This window comes from Peromyscus eremicus, chromosome 8b, assembly GCF_949786415.1.
Source record: "Peromyscus eremicus chromosome 8b, PerEre_H2_v1, whole genome shotgun sequence".
Classification (NCBI taxonomy): Eukaryota; Metazoa; Chordata; class Mammalia; order Rodentia; family Cricetidae; genus Peromyscus; species Peromyscus eremicus.
This window is the reverse complement of record NC_081424.1, coordinates 57,162,464-57,181,861: the sequence shown is the minus strand read 5'-3', so window position 1 is coordinate 57,181,861 and position 19,398 is coordinate 57,162,464. Positions and strand designations below refer to the sequence as shown.

Sequence of the window (19,398 nt, the reverse complement as noted above, 5' to 3'; positions counted from 1 at the left end):
CACCCTCAACCTATGACACACCCTAAAATATAGCAAAGTGTGTGCTTTGTAAAGATGTTTGACACTCATACCCACAAAGCAAACAATGGGCTTTATTTACCAATTAGTAAATACAAACAATGAAAAGGTACTGAGATTACAGAGGTTTAGTTTTCCTGTAATCAAATCTTTTAAAAAAATTGAAATTGGGGCACCACAGTAGCATTTTGTCCTTATGATTAATAGACCTTTTAAGGAAAGTATCAATAAATTATACGCTGTTTTCCATTTCGGGTTTTGTGCTTTATGTACAGGAAAATCCAAAACACAGCTCATGCATACATTAGAAGGTCCACAGAGTTGGTGAGTTTACATTTGAAAGCAGAATGTGTCATCATTCTTCCATTTCATTATAGGTGACTGACATCTGCCAGGGGAACAATGGTGGTAAGAGGGGCAAGGACAAGGCGAGGGAGACAGAGACAGAAAAGGGAGGGGTGGAAGAAGACTGTAAGACCTGCCAGTCAGATTCTGTACCAGATCTAGACAGGTCCAAAGACAAATCACCGCTCTCTGATGTGTTAGGTTGAGTCAGTCAGAAACGATCTCAAGGTCATTTTAACCCCAGCACTCACGGGAACAAGTCATTTTCAATGTTCTGTTTTCCACTGGATTCAAGTTATTGTTTTATTCATGCTGACTTCTAGGGGAAGGGTCGTCTTCTTCAAGAATTACTTGCAATATTATATTTGAAATTAATTCTCCTCCGCATATATCCGTTGACAAGCTGTATATTCCAAAGAAACTTTCTATGCCATTGAAGAGTGGAATTAAGTCTGAAAATTCCTAGTAGGGTTGTTCAGTGGAAGCACAGTTGTGCTCATTGCCTGGGCTGCCCCCTTGTCCTTCCGTCCTGGTTCACCTGGGCTCTGACTTCTACACAGTAAAGCAGTGACCAGGACTAACTAAGCACAGAGCAGATGGGCTCAGATGCAGTTGTGACATCCTTGCTTTACTAAGCAGCAGTGTCATTGAATGCTCACGTTTTTTCACTTTAAAATTGATTTTTAAATAGCCAAATAGTAAGTAGAAAAATGCAATGGGTTTCTGGATCCCAGAGAATGCACATAGACTTCGGCAAAAGGAATATTTTCGTTTTTTAAGATACAGACATCTCTTATCACTGCTGGAGATAAATTACTTAGCAAGAAAAATTCACGTATTTATCAGTAGATATAATATCACACGCAAAAAGTCGCAGCTAGGGAAGCCCCAGAGAAGGAAATAAATCACCCAGTGTAGTCTGAGCTGCAGAACCTGATGCCAAGAGCTGAGCTGAGCTGAGCCGGGTACCACCCTCTACCTAGCTGCTGCAAAGGATGATGCATGCTGCTTAACATGGCCTTTCCATGTACCTGAGCCCTTGCTAAACAGGGCTATCTCCCCTAAAGATGCGATACGATTTAGTGTGGTTGTTAGTTCAATTCCGGGACTCTCTCGAGCCTAGACTATCAATCACGCAGAACGGTGGAATTATTCATACAGTTCAGTACTCTGGACTGCTGCTCACAGGAGACTGAAGAGATACGATCAAGCTCATTTAATTTAGACTTGAAGCTGGACGTGAACTTCACTCCCAGTGGAGCAGAGCTGTTTATCTGCAGAGCTGTTTATCTGCTGAACCACCCAATTCCTCAGGTTTTGTAAAAGTGGTTTCTGATGGAGGATTCTTTCAGAGTAGTTTGCATGAAAGAGGAAAAGGGTAATAGCATGAAAATTCAGAAATCTATGTAGCAACAAGGGATTCCCAAGTTTGAATACTGAGCTGCTGAAAGGGGAAAAAGATTGGATACAAATAGGTTCAAACTATTGTGTGACCTGTAACAAAAGTGCACGGTGTCATTTTCAGTTGTATTTTTCTTGTAGTGTTGCCTTGTAATAACGGACCAGATCAGCAACTAAATAAATAATGGCTGAGGATATCCAGAGAAGAGCTAATCTATTAGAAAATGAGTCCCCCTGTGCAGTGACTCTCGCAGCTGTAGAGAATGGATGTCACCTCGTCCTCTTGGGTTCAGCTGCGTGGGAGCTACTGGTGCTTCCGTTTAATCACAGACCTCATTTCTCTGCCTGGGAGATGCAGAGCGTTTCTCTCCGAGGACTTATCTGCACAAAGCTGGGACGTGGAGAATTCTTGGTGCTACAATGCAAAGCTGATGGGGTGAGGCCAGGGATGCTCCTGCCTCTTGCCCTCTCTACCCATGGTCTCATGACAAATACTGGAAAGCTAAAGACACTTGCCTTTTAAAGCTGTTAGAGCTGAATTGCTTCTCTGGAGTGTTTCAACACTACATGAATTGGCTTAACATATTAATATAAGAAAAATACCTCCTGACTTATGTGGGGGGTCCACACTACCAACTGTCCAGGCCACACGCAAGGGGCAATCTTACACTGCAGAGCGTGGTGGTTTGAAAGAAAACGGCCTCCAAAGGGGGTGGCACTCTTAGAGGGTGTGGCTTTGTTGGAGTGGGTGTGGCCTTGGAGGAAGTGTGCCACTGTGGGGTGCGGGCTTTGAGGTCTCCTATGTTCAAGCTACATCCAGTGAGACAGCTCACTGCCAGTTGCCTGCTGATCAAGATGTACAACTCTCGGCTCCTTCTCCAGCACCATGCCGGCCTGTATGCTGCCATGTCTCATTATGATAATAACAGACTAAACTTCTGAAACTGTAAGCCACCCCAAATTAAATGTTTTCCTTGTCATGGTTATAGTCTCTCTTCACAGCAATAGAAAGCCTAACTAAGACACAGAGGATAAAAGTATCTCATCTACTCGCAGGAAAACTATCCATCTGTGTCAGTTTGAGATCCTCCTTGTATCACAGATAAGGTGTATATTCCAACTGTACTTCATTTATGCAGGGTCAAGTTTGCTTATGCTGGTGGTTTTTTGTGCTCTGTTTGTTTTCTGTTTTCTTCTATTAGTATTATTGTTGTTGTTTATACTGGTGGTGGAGAACAGAGCCCTGTACATGGCACAGAAGTGCTCTACCACTGAGCTATATTCACACTCCTAGGTCTTTCTTTCAATTATTAGTTTTTTTTTGGACTGAGAGGGCTTTTGGGTTGCTTATATTGAATTCTTTCTCATATGTATTTTATAGTTTAAGAAGTCAATTTGCATTGAATCCAGGATTAAGGACATATTTGTAGTGCCTTCAAATCATTTGCAAAGAGCAAATATATTTAAAGGATTAATGGTTTCTATTAATATAATGAAACAAAGTAGAATAATGAACATATTTCCAAACCCAACGTATTTTAATTTGGGGAAGAGGAAACATGTGGTTCACTGGACACAATACAATCTGTCCATGAGTACTTAACAATTTTCTCTAAAGACCAAGCACAGAGGGACAGGCCTGTACTCCTAGCACTGGGCATGAACAGTCAGGAGGATTAGGAGTTCAAGGTCATCCTTGGCTACATAGTAGGACTGAAGCCAATCTGGTACATGAGACCCCCATTTCAACAACAGTAACAATAATAATAACAATAATTTTCCCAGTTTGTACTTCCTATCAGTAAAAGTGAATATAGGGAAATACAAAATTTCACAAAAAAAACATAGTAATTTTAATTAATAATATATTGGGTTTTTTCTCCACAAGAATAATGTAGCATTTTTTAACAGAAGACTATATTTTGTGTGCCCCTTTTATGATTATTGATAATTTTTTTGAGAATGCCATTCATGTTTACAGTGTGTTTTAATCAAATCTACCCTAACATCCTCCTTTCCAGTCCCTCCCAGATTCTTCCCACCAATCTCCCTCACAACAACTTCACATCTGTTCTCCACCTCCCCTCGACTTGCTGAGTCCCATTAGTGCTGGTAGTAAATGCATGAGCACAGGACCCTCCACTGGAGCATGGCAACCTGTCTGAGGCATATCCCCGAAGAACACTGACTCTTTCTCCCAGCAGCCATCGAGTACCAAGAGTTCTGTGGATACTGGTGAGGCTTTGTTAGCCTCTCCCCGTCTATGCTAGAATTTTGGCTGGCTTGATCTTACACACACAGGTCTTGTGTAGACAGTTATAGGGGCTGTGAGTTCATAGGTGTGAGGACCCAGCCATGTCCAGAAAATACCACTTTTCAGTGTCCTCCATGACCTCTGACTTTTATCATCTTTCAGTCCCTTGCCTCCATGGTGATCCCTGAGCCTTGGGGAAGGGCTATGGTACAGATGCCCCATTTAGGGCTGAGCATAAGACAGTCCCTTATTCTCTGCAGATTGACCTGTGTTAAGTGTTATCTGTGTCAAAAAGGAACTTCTTAGATAAGGGCTGAGAGCTCTACTAATATATGGATCTAAAGATAAGTATCTAGAGAACAGTTTGATACCGTGTCCCGTTAGCAATGTAACAATAATAGAGCCTATGACCTACCTAGCCATGAGTTCTTGGCACAGTTGACAGTACCAGGTGTGCCCTTCATTTGAGAGTGGTTGGTTACCCCCGTAATATTCGTGCCACTATGGCACCCCTAGCATGTCTCACCAGGATGGTCATTATATAGCTTGCAGGGTTCAGCGTTGGTAAGACTTGATGACTTTTCTTCCATAGCAGGCAACATGGCACCTTCTAGAACTATAAAAGCTAAGTAATAAAGTTTTTAAAAGCTAAAAAGGAATTTAAAAGAAATGTAAAATGTATAACATTGCAAATCAAATTTTTTTCAAGATCAAAATTAATCTGAGATTTATTTCTTCTTCCAATAAATGCATTTATTCTTTTAACCAAACTTTACATGAGTATGTTTACAGCAAGAGGAGAGGTGGGGCTCATCCACGAATTGCACCTTTTTGTTCACCATGGACAGAAGAGTACCACAGGACAGTACTCAGTGGGCGGAGTTCACCGAACTGTGGGAGCCCAGCTTTAGTTTCAGGGCTGTACCTTCCTTCTATATTGTGTTCATTGTCATCTCCAAAGAGACCACAAATGGTTAAAAGCAAAAACAAAAAACTTCTGTCATAAAACTACCATGCTCTGCTTTTACAATGCTGTTTAAGCTAAAATGTTGATCAGTAAGATGGTAAGACGTGGCGAAGTGGTTAGGAGTGCTGGGGAGCAGAAACCACTCAAGCTCAACATGAGCTTCTCCAAGAGCTAGAGAACAGATGCCAATCTAAATACAGAGGAGAACCACAGTTGCTTTAATCTCCCAGGGCATTTCTTCACAAGGTAGAGCAGGGCAGCTGACTCCAAGCCACCAAGGTCTCAAAAACACATTGTTCCATGCATTGGGGTCAGGGAGACAAGAAGGAAGGAAAGATCCCTTAAGACAACTAGTACTAATGGAGTTCAACTTGTGGGTATCTTAAGCCAACCCTACTACTCCAAGTACAAAATTTCTATGAAAACAGGCTGTTTGAAGGCATTCATACATAACCACAGTATCCAAGCCTCCAGAAACCAGCATCCCAGGAAGAAGGAAGAGGTCAACCCCCATCAGGGAGTTTCCCCTCCAGCTATTTTCACCGAAGATGGAGTAGGAAGAGATGCTGGCTTGGCTATTTCATCAGTGTCTGGGCTGGAGAACAACAGTGTAATTCTGGAATCTTGGCAATTATTGCATGGTCACAGTGTAGCCACAGCTGAGAATGAAAGTGGATAAATTAAGATGATTGGCAGGTAAACTGGAGGTCTGGATATAACTATTACTGACATGCTTTAAAAGAGAAAATGTGAAGGATTACATGGAAGAACTGAGACATACAGAAAATCAAGGACATTCTAGACAGAAGACATCTGACCTCACTTTGAAACCAGGATATCAGGGTGCGGAGTCAGGAGCTCATTCATCACACCACAGAGGTGATCATGCACCATGGGCGGCAAGTGGTTCAGCACAAACATCAGGATAGACACAGAGAAAAAGAAAAGAAAAAACAGGATAGAAAGTGAAGCAAAGAACAGGAGACACATGAAAGGCCAGAAGTGGGGAAGAGCTGTTCTAACTAAAGGGTCAGGCTAGGACCATTTCCCCAAACCAAGAGCCCCCTCTACCTGCCCCCGGGTCCTTTCCAGTATTGTAGGTAGGATGACTCTGTTCTTCAGATGGTTAAAGAAATCTTTTAGGTGTGGAAAGTCGGTTGGATGGTTGAAAGCATGTCCTGCTCTTACGGAAGACTCAAGTTTGGTTCCCAGCACCTACGCTGGGTGGCTCACCACCGCCTGTAATTCCAGCTGTAGGGGATCAGACATCTCTGGCGTCTGTAAGCACCTCATATAGGGTACATACTCACACACACATATTCATAATTAAAAAAATAAAATACATCTTAAAAAATAAAATAAGAACAAATGGTTAGAGACTTGATCATGTTCAAGAAATGTGGTTTTCAAACTCAAATTTCGCCGGGCGGTGGTGGCGCACGCCTTTAATCCCAGCACTCGGGAGGCAGAGCCAGGCGGATCTCTGTGAGTTCGAGGCCAGCCTGGACTACCAAGTGAGTCCCAGGAAAGGCGCAAAAGCTACACAGAGAAACCCTGTCTCGAAAAAGCAAAAAAAAAAAAAAAAAAAAAAAATCAAACTCAAATTTCCTTGGGGATTTTTATTATTGATCTATTTACTTATCAACTAAAGGTTGGGTAAAGAATGGAAGGTTGCTTGCTCCAGAAAAGCTCCAGTGTGGCCCTGTTTAGGATGCTCCTCGTGAGGACACGATAGCTCCTGTGTTTCAAATGGAAAGAACAGCTGTTTGGGCTTCAAGTCTGGCAGGTAAAGCACCAGAGACAGAGGCTTTGGCGTGCCCAGATGGGACCTTGGAGGAGGCACGGTGGACAAAGCAGAGAAAGAGAGGTTGGTTTGCCAGCGTCTAATAGCTCATTTTCCTGAGCTTGACTTGCTGTGACGTGCTGCATGCTCCCCGCAGTTCTGCCAAGCCCTTAGTAAGTATTTGATGTCCAGAACCTAGAGCCAGTGGTCCCTTGGAGGATGACAGGGCACTGCACGGTTCAGGGCACATGTGGGAGAAATGAGATACAAAGAAGACTGGGCCAGAGAGAGAGAGGGAGTGGGACACAAAAGATGGTGGTCAGAGAAGAAGCCAGGAGAAAAGATAGACTCACACTAAGTTCTGGAAGCTACTGCAGGGAGGCAGGAAGAGATCAGCTACTAGATACATTCCTAGTCACCAACAGTATAAAGATGTGATCTACTCTATATTTAAAGAGAGGGAACTCCAAAGACCATAAGATGTGATGATGCAGATCCACACACATGCCAGCAAGGGAACCATGCCACCCACAGTATATAACCATGTGTGTACTTCTCGTTTTATTTTATTTGAAAACAAATTCTCCATGCTAATGTTTCTAGAATTTACACTCTGTGTTGTAGCTGAAAGTTTAATAACTGATTTTTTCCCAGATCATGACTGCGCACCAGTACTGTATGTGACCCTGTGTGGAAATGTAACAAAGGGTTGCTGATCATTATACCACTTCACCCTTCAGAACAGCCCCACCTACAAACCCCAGGCAGAACAAGCAGCTAGGACTTGCCCCTGCTACTGTGAGAAATGAGACCCACTAAGTGCTGAGAGCATAAGAACTCAAGGCTAGCTGGTCCCACCCAGTGCAGATTGGGGGCAGAGCTTCTGACATCATGGTCACGTCCAGTCCTTCTGTAATACTATCTGATTCACAAGGAAGCAGTCCTTGTATCATTCTGGCTTCAGTTTACATGGAGAGAGAGAGGGGGAGAGACAGGGATGGAGGGAGGGAGAGAGAGGAAAAGAGGGAGAGAGAGAGGAAGAAAGGGAGAGAGAGAGAGGAAGAGAGGAAGAAAGAAAGAAAGGGAGAGAAACAGAGAGAGACACACAGAGAGAACATGAATAGAGAGCCACCTACTAATGACAACTAGGTAAACCAAACAGGCCCCAAAGAATGGAAGAAGAGGAAACAGCAGCAATACCAAATTCCACTGCCCAGAGCAGCACTAAGGCTGCAAAGGTGTGAGCTCCCAGTGATGCCTCTCTCCTTAACCAAGCTTGCCTTTAACGTGCCTGACCCTAGAGATCAGGGCACCTCTATGAGCATTAGCGCTGAGGCTTGAAGATAAGATTTGCTCTCTGTGTGTCTTATCCACTCTGGAATCCCGTGGCTCCAGGTCCACCATCCAGGGAGCACAGGAAATCCTGTAGAAGGAGTGTTTATGTGCAAGGAGAATTAGCAACAAACTTAAATCATGGGTTTGGTTCCACTTCATTTGAGGAAATACTTTGACATTAGAGTTTTGATTTGCTTCAACAGTTTTTAGAAAATATAATTATCAGTAAGAACTAATTTGTTGAGTAGTTCTTAATTTAAGGGAAAAGGGTGACAGCAGACACTAAATAAAATTTGCAAATTAACAACTTAAGTGTAATTATGAATTTAAAGCATGCTTAAATAGAAATAAAACCAAGCACAAAAGACAGTGTTCGATCACACAACAAAGCATGCCTTCCTCCGCCATGTTAAAATCAGTGAAGTGCAAACCCTCCCCCATTACCAGACTGTGACTATTTTATTAGGGCAACAATGTTAGAGAAAATACTCTCTCCAAGACATTTAAATAATTCATAAAGGAGAACAGGCTATGTACACAAATAAGCAAACATGAGAGACTGAATTTGAATGTGGAATAAACTGAGAATGAGAGAAAAGGAAGCAGGTGGAGGAAGAAAAAGACACGGAGGAGGAGGAGGAGGTAAAAGAGGGGTGAAGAGAAGCATGAATGGAGAACACGGAAATACGAAGGACAGGTGCTCAGTTGCCACTGTCTCCACTGCAGAAACGTTCCAGATGCTATTGCGGCTGTCTGTGCGCCCAAAAGGATGGGTGTAAATGAGAGTGAATATACTGCAAAACTCAGGAGACGCTGTGCTTTTACACCCTTGTCAAACTTTCCCAGATGTGAAGCCATGGTCCAGGAGTGACAACGGGATTCGTACAGACACATCACAGGGATGCCACAGCACTGAACTCATGGTAATGGATTTTCGGCTCCTTTGTAACCTTAGAACAACTCATCTTATTGATGACTGGAAACTGGCTTGGGATGCAAGAATGTGGTCAGTTAATAAAGTGAGACTATTTCTGACTTAGCCTTGAACCTAGGATCTAGAAAGATCTTTCTGAACTTCCTTCTGAGGATTTTCTGCTTCCTCTAGACACTGGGCTTTCCTCCAGCTTCACCCCATTCTCATGCTAACTGTGCAGCGTCTAGTAGCTGCATGAGAGTATAGAGTTGAAATTTGGCTAGTGCCGCATGTTGAGATGATAGACAGTTCTTGGGTGTTTGACTACTGGACAGAGGAATCTGAAATAACATGTGTGTTTCATATTCCATTCCATTCTCTCCGGGCGTCCTCATCCCTGCCCATACCTTTCCATTTTCTCAGACAAATAATGCCAACCCAGATCTTCAGAGCTTCAAATCAGTATATCCCTTTGCTGTTCTGACTAGCACTGTCAAACCCAGCTTGTTCCAAGGTCAACTTGTCTATGCCACGCTCGCTGTGACACTGTTCTCCACTCATTCTCTCCTAGTCACCCAGCTGTTCAGGTGAGACGCTGCCCGTGACTTCTCTTTCCCTGTTGACTGAACTTGACTCCACCCTGTCTTACAGATGAATGTTTTTAAAAAATTCTGATAAAACACAGATTGGTAGGACAAGAAAAAGTGAGGCAGTTTTTCCAAAAGTGAAACTAAAAAGCAAGACATTTTCAGTGAAATTACAGATTCATACATTCAAATGAATTATTTACTTTTGTAAAACACATAAATACTTCCTGAAGCAAACTGTAACAGCAAAGGCAATATTGAGAAATTCTGTACCAAACACAACATTCTTATGGAGACAGACAGAATATCATTCATCTTTTGGATATGGGAAAAATTTCCATATCTGCTTGGAGAGATTTGGTGCAGAAAGTTTATCTCACTTTCAATTCTGAGTGGCTGCAAAGCCATGCTTTACTGATGGGGATTACCTAAGTCAAGGCCACAGCACAGTAATAGCTCAAGATATGCAAAGCTTTGTAATAAAATCATGGTGAGTGAATAGTAAGGATCATTTAAATTTATAAATGAAATCCAGCTTTACTGTGAAAGGTCTCCAGAATTCTATAAATATGACCATCAGGAATTGCTTATTCTTTGAAAAACAGTAACTATGAAGTATGGTTTTTCAGTACTCTGACTTTTAAATTTAAATTTGGTAATATGTTATTCAATTTTGTCCTGTTATTTACCTTCATATGATGCCCCTTAAAATTTCCCTTTTTCTTTGAAGGTATTTCTAAACTGCAGCAGCTATATTTGATGCTGAAATATTAAGAAATACTATTAATTTCTCTGGGATGACAGGCAACATTATACTGCCTCTCCTTCAGAATACTAAGTACCATGGCACTGTGATAAAGACAATTTAAATAAAACATGAACTCTCATCCAAGAAAACATTGGTTTGCTAGCCACCACCACCAACTGTAAATGTTCCAGTAACGACAATACACAAAATATACACACCTCTGTACCCTGCGTGGTATGCTTTTTGTTTTTGTTTTTTTGTTTTGTTGAGTCAGGGTTTCTCTGTGTAGTTTAAGATGCCTGTCCTGGATCTCGCTCTGTAGACCAGGCTGGCCTCGAACTCACAGAGATCCGCCTGGCTCTGCCTCCCAAGTGCTGGGATTAAAGGTGTGTGCCACCACTGCCCAGCTCATGGTATGCTTTTTGTATTTTCATAGACATGTTGAAGATCTACATGTTTTGTTGTTGCTACAAAAGTAACCTACACTGCTAAAGAAACCCTGAGTTCTGTTTCACATTACCATCATCTCTAGCCCAGGTCAGCTGCCCATAGCCAAGATGGAAAGACAAAGAAAGGACAGAATTGTGGCTAGAGATGGTCCATCACCTGGCACAGGGCAGGGCCCGCCTGGTTACTCAGTGCAGAGCTCCACGAGGTGCACGGATGCAGGTGAGTGTCTCTGGAGGTCAAGGTTGAAGGCACTTTAAGGATAAAAATGGAGAGCTGGGCGAGGCAGGGAACAGTGTGCAGAGGTTTTTCAGTGTACCTGAACCACCCAAGAAGAGCTAGGGAAACTAGACCGTGTTCGTTCTCACCAGGCAGAATGGAGACCTGCACAGTGCCAGGCCCCACGAGGTCAGAAGTAGTATCATCTTGAGCCATCTGGACTAGGTCATACTCAGGTTTTGCTGAACAGAGAAGGAAGCCTCAGAAAGACTAAGATGCCCAGATTAATTTAACCTCAACCCCAACCTCAACCCTAAACTACACTCAAGGATATTTACAGGCATCTCAAAGCATCTGGTACTGAGCATACAAATTTCGTATTTGGAGAACATCGAACTAGTAGGTGTGTAAATAATCTGGAAAATGTGTCATAATGGAAAGACTGATCCAGCTAAACTGACTAATTCTGCTACAACTGTTAGAAACCACACCCCAGGACTTTAGGAGTCATGATCCACCTCCTGCAGAAAAGACTGAGCCATAAGAGACTCTTGTGATTCCCGAAGTCCAGTGCAAAAGACTGACAGCCACAGCAGAAGGGAAGAGCGGCAGAGCCTTCCACAGCTCTCCTGAGAGGAAGCCTTGGTGAATGTCACAGGAGCACTGGTGTGCTACGGGGCCAACTCATGCAGCCTCGTTTGTATAAGAGTCCCCAAGAGAAAGAAAGCTGGGAGAGTGAGGGGGAAATATTTTAAGGAAATAATGGCCATTTCCCCCAAACACTACCACTGTAAGTCCCTCACCCACAAAGTTAAGAAAAGACAGCCCTACGTGTAGCTTAAGCACACAGCATCGGCTGAGGACAAGAGAGAGGACCGAGACACCAGAACCAGCACAGGAGTGGTATCAGGTGCTTCCTCAGCAACAGCTTGGTCCAGAAAACACAGGGGCAGCTTCTCTAAAGCAGGAAGGGATCAAAACTCAGCCTAGAATTCTGAGTGCATCAAAATACCTCTCAGAAACAAGCTTTAAAGAAAACACAGTTGGAAACAGAAAAGCTAAAATAATCCTTCTAAGCACACTTGAACGACAGGGAGTTGGTGAAGCCCTTTTGATAGAAGGAAAATGATAGCACAGATCACTTATATGTACAGAGGGCACAGGGGATGAAGAAAGACAAGTTAATACTGCTTTTATTTCCATGACTGGGGACTGAACATGGGACCTCATGAATGCTAGGTAAGAGCTCTACCTTTATACTGCAACCCCAGAAACCCCACTTTGGGTACATATTTTTAAAAATACTGAATGCTTACTGCAAAAATAATAATGTAGTATGGTGTTTATAATGTACATGGAAGTAATATTAGACATTAGGGCAAAGAACAAGAAGATTTCTATTCTACAAATAAAGTAGTATGAAATAACTTGACCCAGCTTGAACACTCCTAGGCATATGATCAAAGGACCCAGTATCATATCCACAGACTCTTGCTTGGCCATGCTCGTTACTGCTCTATTCACAATAGCTAGGAAATGGAAACAACCTAAATGTTCTTCAACTGACAAACGGAAAAGGAAAATGTGGTCTACATATTCATCTATAAACACAAAGGAAGTCATGAACTTTATAGGTAAATGCATGGAACTAGAAAAGATCACATTGAGTGAAGTACCCCAGACTCAGAAACACAAACTACATAGGTCCTCTCTTATTAGAGGTTCCTAGCTCCAAATCTTCAGATATAAATGTTGTCCTCATCCTCCATCAAGGAATCTCTCTTTGCAACAGATGGAGACCATTATGGAAAACCATAACCATTCAAAGTGCAGAGTTGAGGAGCCCAGTCCCAGTGGACACATCTACAAACACTCCTGTATCTAAGGCTCAGGGAACACTGTGGAAGAGGGGACAAGAAGATTGTAAGAGCTAGGGGATCAGAGGGTTTGCTGTGGGACCTGTCTCCTGGTAACATGAGAAGTGATCCCCATAAAGTCTCACAACATGACTGCCTGAGATAACAGGACAGCTGTAGACATGCTACAGACATGCTAGGTAAGAGCTCTGCCTTTATGCTGCAACCCCAGAAGCCCCACTTTGGGTACATATTTTAAAAAATACTGAATGCTTACTGCAAAAAATAATAATGTAGTATGGTGTTTATAACGTACATGGTAGTAATATTAGACATTAGGGCAAAGAACAAGAAGGTTTCTATCCTACAAATAAATTAGTATGAAGTAACTTGACCCAGCTTGAACATTCCTAGGCACATGTAGACATGTGGACAAGGGAAAGTCCAGGAGGCCTCAACCCTACACAAAGAACTACAGGTAACTAAGGAAGGCTCATAGTTGGAGAAATAGTCTTCCCCAGGGAAGATCACAGCAGTTGGTTATCCAGTACCAAATGGTCAACATTGAACATACTCCTATGTACAAGTAACATTATACAGGCTGAGCAGGTTATATTTAGGAATATATAAATATATGCATGCATATATATGTATATACGCATGTAACAAAAATCAATGCAAATAGGACACGAGAGGAAGGAGTGATACATGGGAGGGGTTGGAGGGAGGAAAGGGAAAGGAGAAATGATGTAATTATAATCTTAAAATTAAAGACAAATAAATAATATAATGTGAAAGAAGATTATGTAGTATGCATGTTGCAAATCATAAAGCAAATAAATCAACAAAGAAATAAAACGGTCATAAAAATATTCAGTTTTCTCAAAGAAGGCAGAAAAATGAGAGATAGAGCAAAGAACATTAAAAAAAAACAAATAGAGAGATAATAGATAAGAACTCAATTATATCAATAATGAATCATTAACTATAAGGAGACAAAACTGTGCCTAAAAGGCCCAAAATACAAGTACGGCTAGAAAAGCAAGATATGGTATGTGTTTCGTATGCTTTGAAAATACACACACACACACACACACACACACACACACACACACACACACGAGCTTAAAAGTAACAACAGGATGAAAAACATGTACAACACAACCACAATGAAAACAAACCTTGTGTCTGTGTGACTCGCTTGTTTTTCTTGCTTCTGTGATAAAGTACTGTTTGAAAAGCAACTTAAGGGAGAAAGTTCCAGCTCACAGTTTGAGCATGCGGTCCTTCATGGTTGGGATGTTAAGGCAGCAGAAGCTTGAATCAGGTGGTCATATCATATCATATCACATCGCAGCCGGGAAGCCAAGAGGAATGAATGCCTGCTTTCTCCACTTATGTATTCCAGGATCCCAACCAGGGAATGGTGCTGCCCAGAGTGGACAGATCTCAGCAGTTCAATTAATGTAACTAAGATAATCTCCAACAAACATGCCTAGAGGCTCATCTCCGGGGGATTCTAGATTTTGCCACGTTGACAATAACACCATCCAATACCCTGCATATTAACACTAACAAAGTTGACTTTGTAGTCAGGAATACTGCCATCAAAATGAAGAGTCATTTCACACTGATAAGTGTCAATCCAAAAAGAGAACATAACACTCCAAAATCTTTACATGTCTAATGACAAAGCCTCAAAATAAATGAAGCAAAATAACTGAGAATTGTAAAAGAACAGAAACATCAACAGTCATTGCCACGAATTTCAACACCCCTGTCAATTATTGACAGAATAAGTACAGTGAGGACACAGGGTACCTGAGTGTGTTACCAACGGACTAGACCTTGACTGATATTTAGAGAGTAGTCTACTCAAAAGCACAGCATGAATTATTTTGTTCATCTGGATCATCACCGTGATAGACTATAATCCAAGAAATAAAACATTCATAGTAAAAGATAACTCGGCCATATTCTGAGCCCGATCATGAAATCACATCTTCCCATCACCCTGAAATTAAGCTGAAACCAGAGACATGGGAACCACAACATTGAACAATGCATCCTATAGAAACACCCAAGGCAAGGAAGATAGAGAAACCCTACTAAGACAAGGAGAGCAGGAAGAGGAATCTCTCATTCATGTTTGAATCTGAAACATTCCCTGCAAAGCCCCAAGCTGTGGTGCTACCAGCAGGCTGTGAGTTTTCTAGGAGATGGAACCTGCTTGGTGGGACCCGGCTCACTGAGGGGTCTGGATCTAATCTCTTTTCTGCTTCCCACATGCACCGAATGAGCAACTGTCACCTCATGCTCCCACAGTCACAGGAACATGCAGGACTCTTCTCACAGCCAAGATGGACTGAGATCTCTGTAACTGTGACCCCAAAGAAGCTTTCCTCCATTTACTTCTCTCAAGTATCCTGCTATGACAGTGAGAAGAGTGAGTACTTCACCTCTTGTCTTGGGGTGAGACCTCATTAGCTCTTATGCTATCCCCGCACTCATCTTTTTACTTACTAGTGCTGTGGGATGGTCTGTATGTCAAATGTGTTGCTGATTGGTCAATAAATAAATCACTTATTGGCCAGTGGCCGGGCAGGAAGTACAGGTGGGACAAGGAGGAGAATAAAGCTGGGAAGTGGAAGGCTGAGTCAGAGAGACACTGCCAGCTGCCACGATGACAAACAGCATGTGAAGATGCCGGTAAGCCACGAGCCATGTTGCAAGGTATAGATTAATAGAAATGGATTAATTTAAGCTGTAAGAACAGTTAGCAAGAAGCCTGCCATGGCCATACAGTTTGTAAGCAATATAAGTCTCTGTGTTTACTTGGTCGGGTCTGAGTGGCTGTGGGACTGGTGGGTGACAAAGATTTGCCCTGACTGTGGGCCAGGCAGGAAAACTCTAGCTACATACTAGAGTCCTGGCTTTCTTAGCTGTCTTGCCTACTCTTGAGGATGGTTTCAGTGGTCCCCAGGGAGTTCTGTAAAAACATTTTCTATGGTGGTAAAATGGATAATTTCAAAGAACCATTTCTTGGTGTATAGTCCAAGTAGGTATATTTATATCATTGTGCATCAATTGCCTAAACTATGTCTTGAAAAACCAAAAATCCATCTTTTTGAACAATAATTCCCTAATCCTGATCTCCAGCCCAAGCAACTACTGCTCCATGTTTATCTGGATTTGAGTGTCCCACATCCCTCCTGTAAGTGCAGTAATGTCTGTCTTTCCTGTTCCTGGTGTATTTGCCAAGCATAATCCCCTCACAGTCTAGCCCTGGTGTAAAAGCTGCCAGGACTCCCCTCCTTTCTCCAGGGAGCTTTTGGAGATACTGACACCCGGGCTCTTCTCACACCACCTCCCTGGGAGGAGCCACGGACAGAACTTACAGAGATCTAGCCGACGTTCTAAGTACGTGTTTACTTAACTTAGGGTTGGTGAGGTGATCCGGTGAATGATGGAGCTTGCACCAAGCCTGAAGACCTGAGTTCAGTCTGAGGAACCCACATGGTACAAGGAGAGGACTGATTCCCTCAAGCTGTTCTCTAAACACACATGAGCACACACATACACACATATAAACAAACAAATAAATATTTTTAAAGATGAAAAAAGGGTTCATGGGTACTTCTGAAGTGTTGAGACAGGATAGCTAAACTCCCCGAGCCGTTAGAGAGGTGGGAGAAACAGGAAGCCCAGTCAGAACGCCTTTGGAGGAAGAGAGGAGGCTTCTTGTCCAGTGCTGGCTGCTGCTACTTCACCACACGGACCTTGGAAAGGATGGGAGAGGCTTTTTCCTCCAGGCTCCTCCCACCTACTATCCCCTTCCATTAGAGACCCTCCTGAAGGTCAGAAACAGTGGGGTGTGTCTGTCTTCTGTTTACTCCCTTGCCCTGTCCCTGTGGGGGCTACAGACAAGGCCTCTTGATGTAGGTACAAAGTTTAAATTTTTTTTTAAGTTTCTCAAACATTCTTTTGCAACAAGAATTTGTTCAAATAAAAAACATTAACATTCAACTTCAGTTTAGTGGTTCAGCTAATTATTGCAGTTTGTTCCACTGCTTAGTTCAAAAGTCCCTGAGTAGAAATATGTGTTTCAAATTATCCTCACAAACACAAAATATAATAGATACATTATTTTTGAAATTAACTGCATTTTTATGAAAGCCTTAGGCAGACGTAATATGAATAGCATTTATTTTCACATTTCCATATAATTTAAAAATAATAGCTTTTGTTCTCCCCATTATCCAGGACGAGAACAAGCTCTAATTTAAGTATGGACTAACGCCCTTTGTCCTCTGCTCCACCGCCTAACAGCACTAACTGTGATGGCCACGTGAGTCCTTTGGCAGTTGTGTTCTTTGGAAAGCTATGGCACTTTCACTTACTAATGTGAGGACCACCTGTAGGAGACTGCTCAGTTACAGACGCACCTGCAAAGTCAGGAGAGTGTTTTGATTCTCCCATCTTCCCTTTTCTGCTGCATGCTCCACACTCAGCTGATAGTTTGAAAAAAACACCCTCCTGTAGTTACAAGAGGGGCTAAGTAAGGGAGCATGGACGTATTGATAAAGCCGGCCAGGTCTATAATAAGTATGGAAGTGTAGGTGTTAGAAATACACACCTGAAGACTTGCTGGTTCCATCATCCCTTCATCAGAACTGCCAGACTTCAGGACCAGCAGAACCATCCTAGAGTCTAGTAAAGGACGGGGGGCAGGGGACAGGCAGAATATAAATGATGAACCATGATGTGACAGGATGGGGTACAATCTTAACTGATGGACACTATTGTCCCTGTGCAATTATTCATTTTGTCATTTGTGTAACAATCCATAGCTTCCTTTTTACAGATAAAAGCAGTCAAACTTCAGGATGACTGACTTTCATGAGGTCAGCAGGTACCTGGGGAGATGCTGTCTTCTCTTTTTTCCTCTCTTCCCTTCTCTCATTGTTCGCTTTCCTCCCTCCACGATCTCCTCATCCAGTGAGTAAGAGCAAACCCCTAAGACACTCTTAGGACTCTGCTTGGGGAAGGGTAATGACAGGACAAGACAGTGAAGACCAGACCAAAAGAGGAGTCTGGAAAGGCCTGTGTGCCGCCCAAGCTCGATGTGGGTCTGTGGACGCTGCAGTCTTGGCAGAAGACCTCTCCTTACCACAGACAAATGCTCATGTATATTATGTCTTTAAATTGTGTGATACGCTGACGTATTATGTACCTATTTGTATTGCTTATATCATGTAAATACATTTCAATTTTAAAATGCTTAATGAATTTTAATAATGCATACATATAGTGGCTCATTTCCTACAAACACTGTGCTTAGTGAAATTCAGTATAGTGACTTCTTTCAGTTAACATTGATTACTTAAGTACAATACGTTTGGAAGGATTCATTTTGAACCTTTGACCTAAAAACAGTATAGGCCTTATGTCTAGTTTTTCAACACCTTCCCCTCACCTCCCCCGGGGCACTATTGCTTGTCCAACAACCGCCTTGACCCTTGCTCGGGATCTAAGCCCTTCTACGTGGGCTTCAGGGAGTGCTTTTCTGGAGCCTGGCTCAGGTCCTGCTCGGCACACCAAGTTTCAGCCCTGTCTTGAGCACTCACACACTAGCACCTGGAGAGTCACCACTGAGCTTCCCGGTCACTACAGCGTTGGATGATGGGGGCCAAGATGTTTCCTCTTGATGCTTGTTTCCTACAGACTGCAGATACGAACTCAACACACCTCAATATCCTGTCTTTCTGGAAATATGATTCCTTTCTATCTTCATGAATTCTGTGCAGCCCTCAGCCACTGTTAGTCCTCATGCTTCATGGGACATGGTTCAGCCCAGAAACGCCTTCTCTCATTTAGCCTGAGTCCTGGCTTGTTTTGCTGACCTGGTTACTTGTCCTGGCAACTTTCCAAACTCACTCACCTTGGTGATGTCAGCCTTGTACCCTAACCCACTGTGATAGTACTACAATGACTGTTAGGTATGGACCAGATAAAATGCCTCTTGCTATAATATGAAAGAAAATCTATAAAGTGTATTTACATTTGAAATAAAAGTAGATGGCCAAGCCTGCTGTGGAGCTGTGCATTTTTATTATTAATCCACTGAACAATTTTAATTATATTCTTGAGTTGTTTCCTATTGAATTAATACTTATGTGTGGTAACCTCCTTTACAACATGAACGTCAATTTACTCTGCCTTATAAACTGTCTCTCATTATCCAACCTACCAATGTGTTCTGTTGAATACATACATACCTACCCATCAAAATGTTGCTAGATATTTCAGTTTTTCAAATCATTTTGTGATCTGAAATACGCGAGACCATGATTGCTGACTGGGCTGAGACAGCTAGCAACTGCTTTAAGAAATCATATCCATGTCCCGTCCTTAAAATTGATAAGGACGGAGCATTTCAGAAGCTCTTTCAGTTTTTCCTTATAAAGGTTTGGCATCCATTGTAGTATAGATCATTATGTGTTCATTTGGTGTTCACATGGATGT

At 42.4% G+C, this 19,398-nt stretch overlaps 1 protein-coding gene across 1 annotated transcript in view; it reads right to left on the bottom strand.

The window, feature by feature from the left end:
- The window catches only part of Pacrg (parkin coregulated), a 467,338-nt gene that overhangs the window by 291,973 nt on the left and 155,967 nt on the right, over nucleotides 1-19,398 (bottom strand). The gene's annotated exons all lie outside the window — the stretch shown is intronic.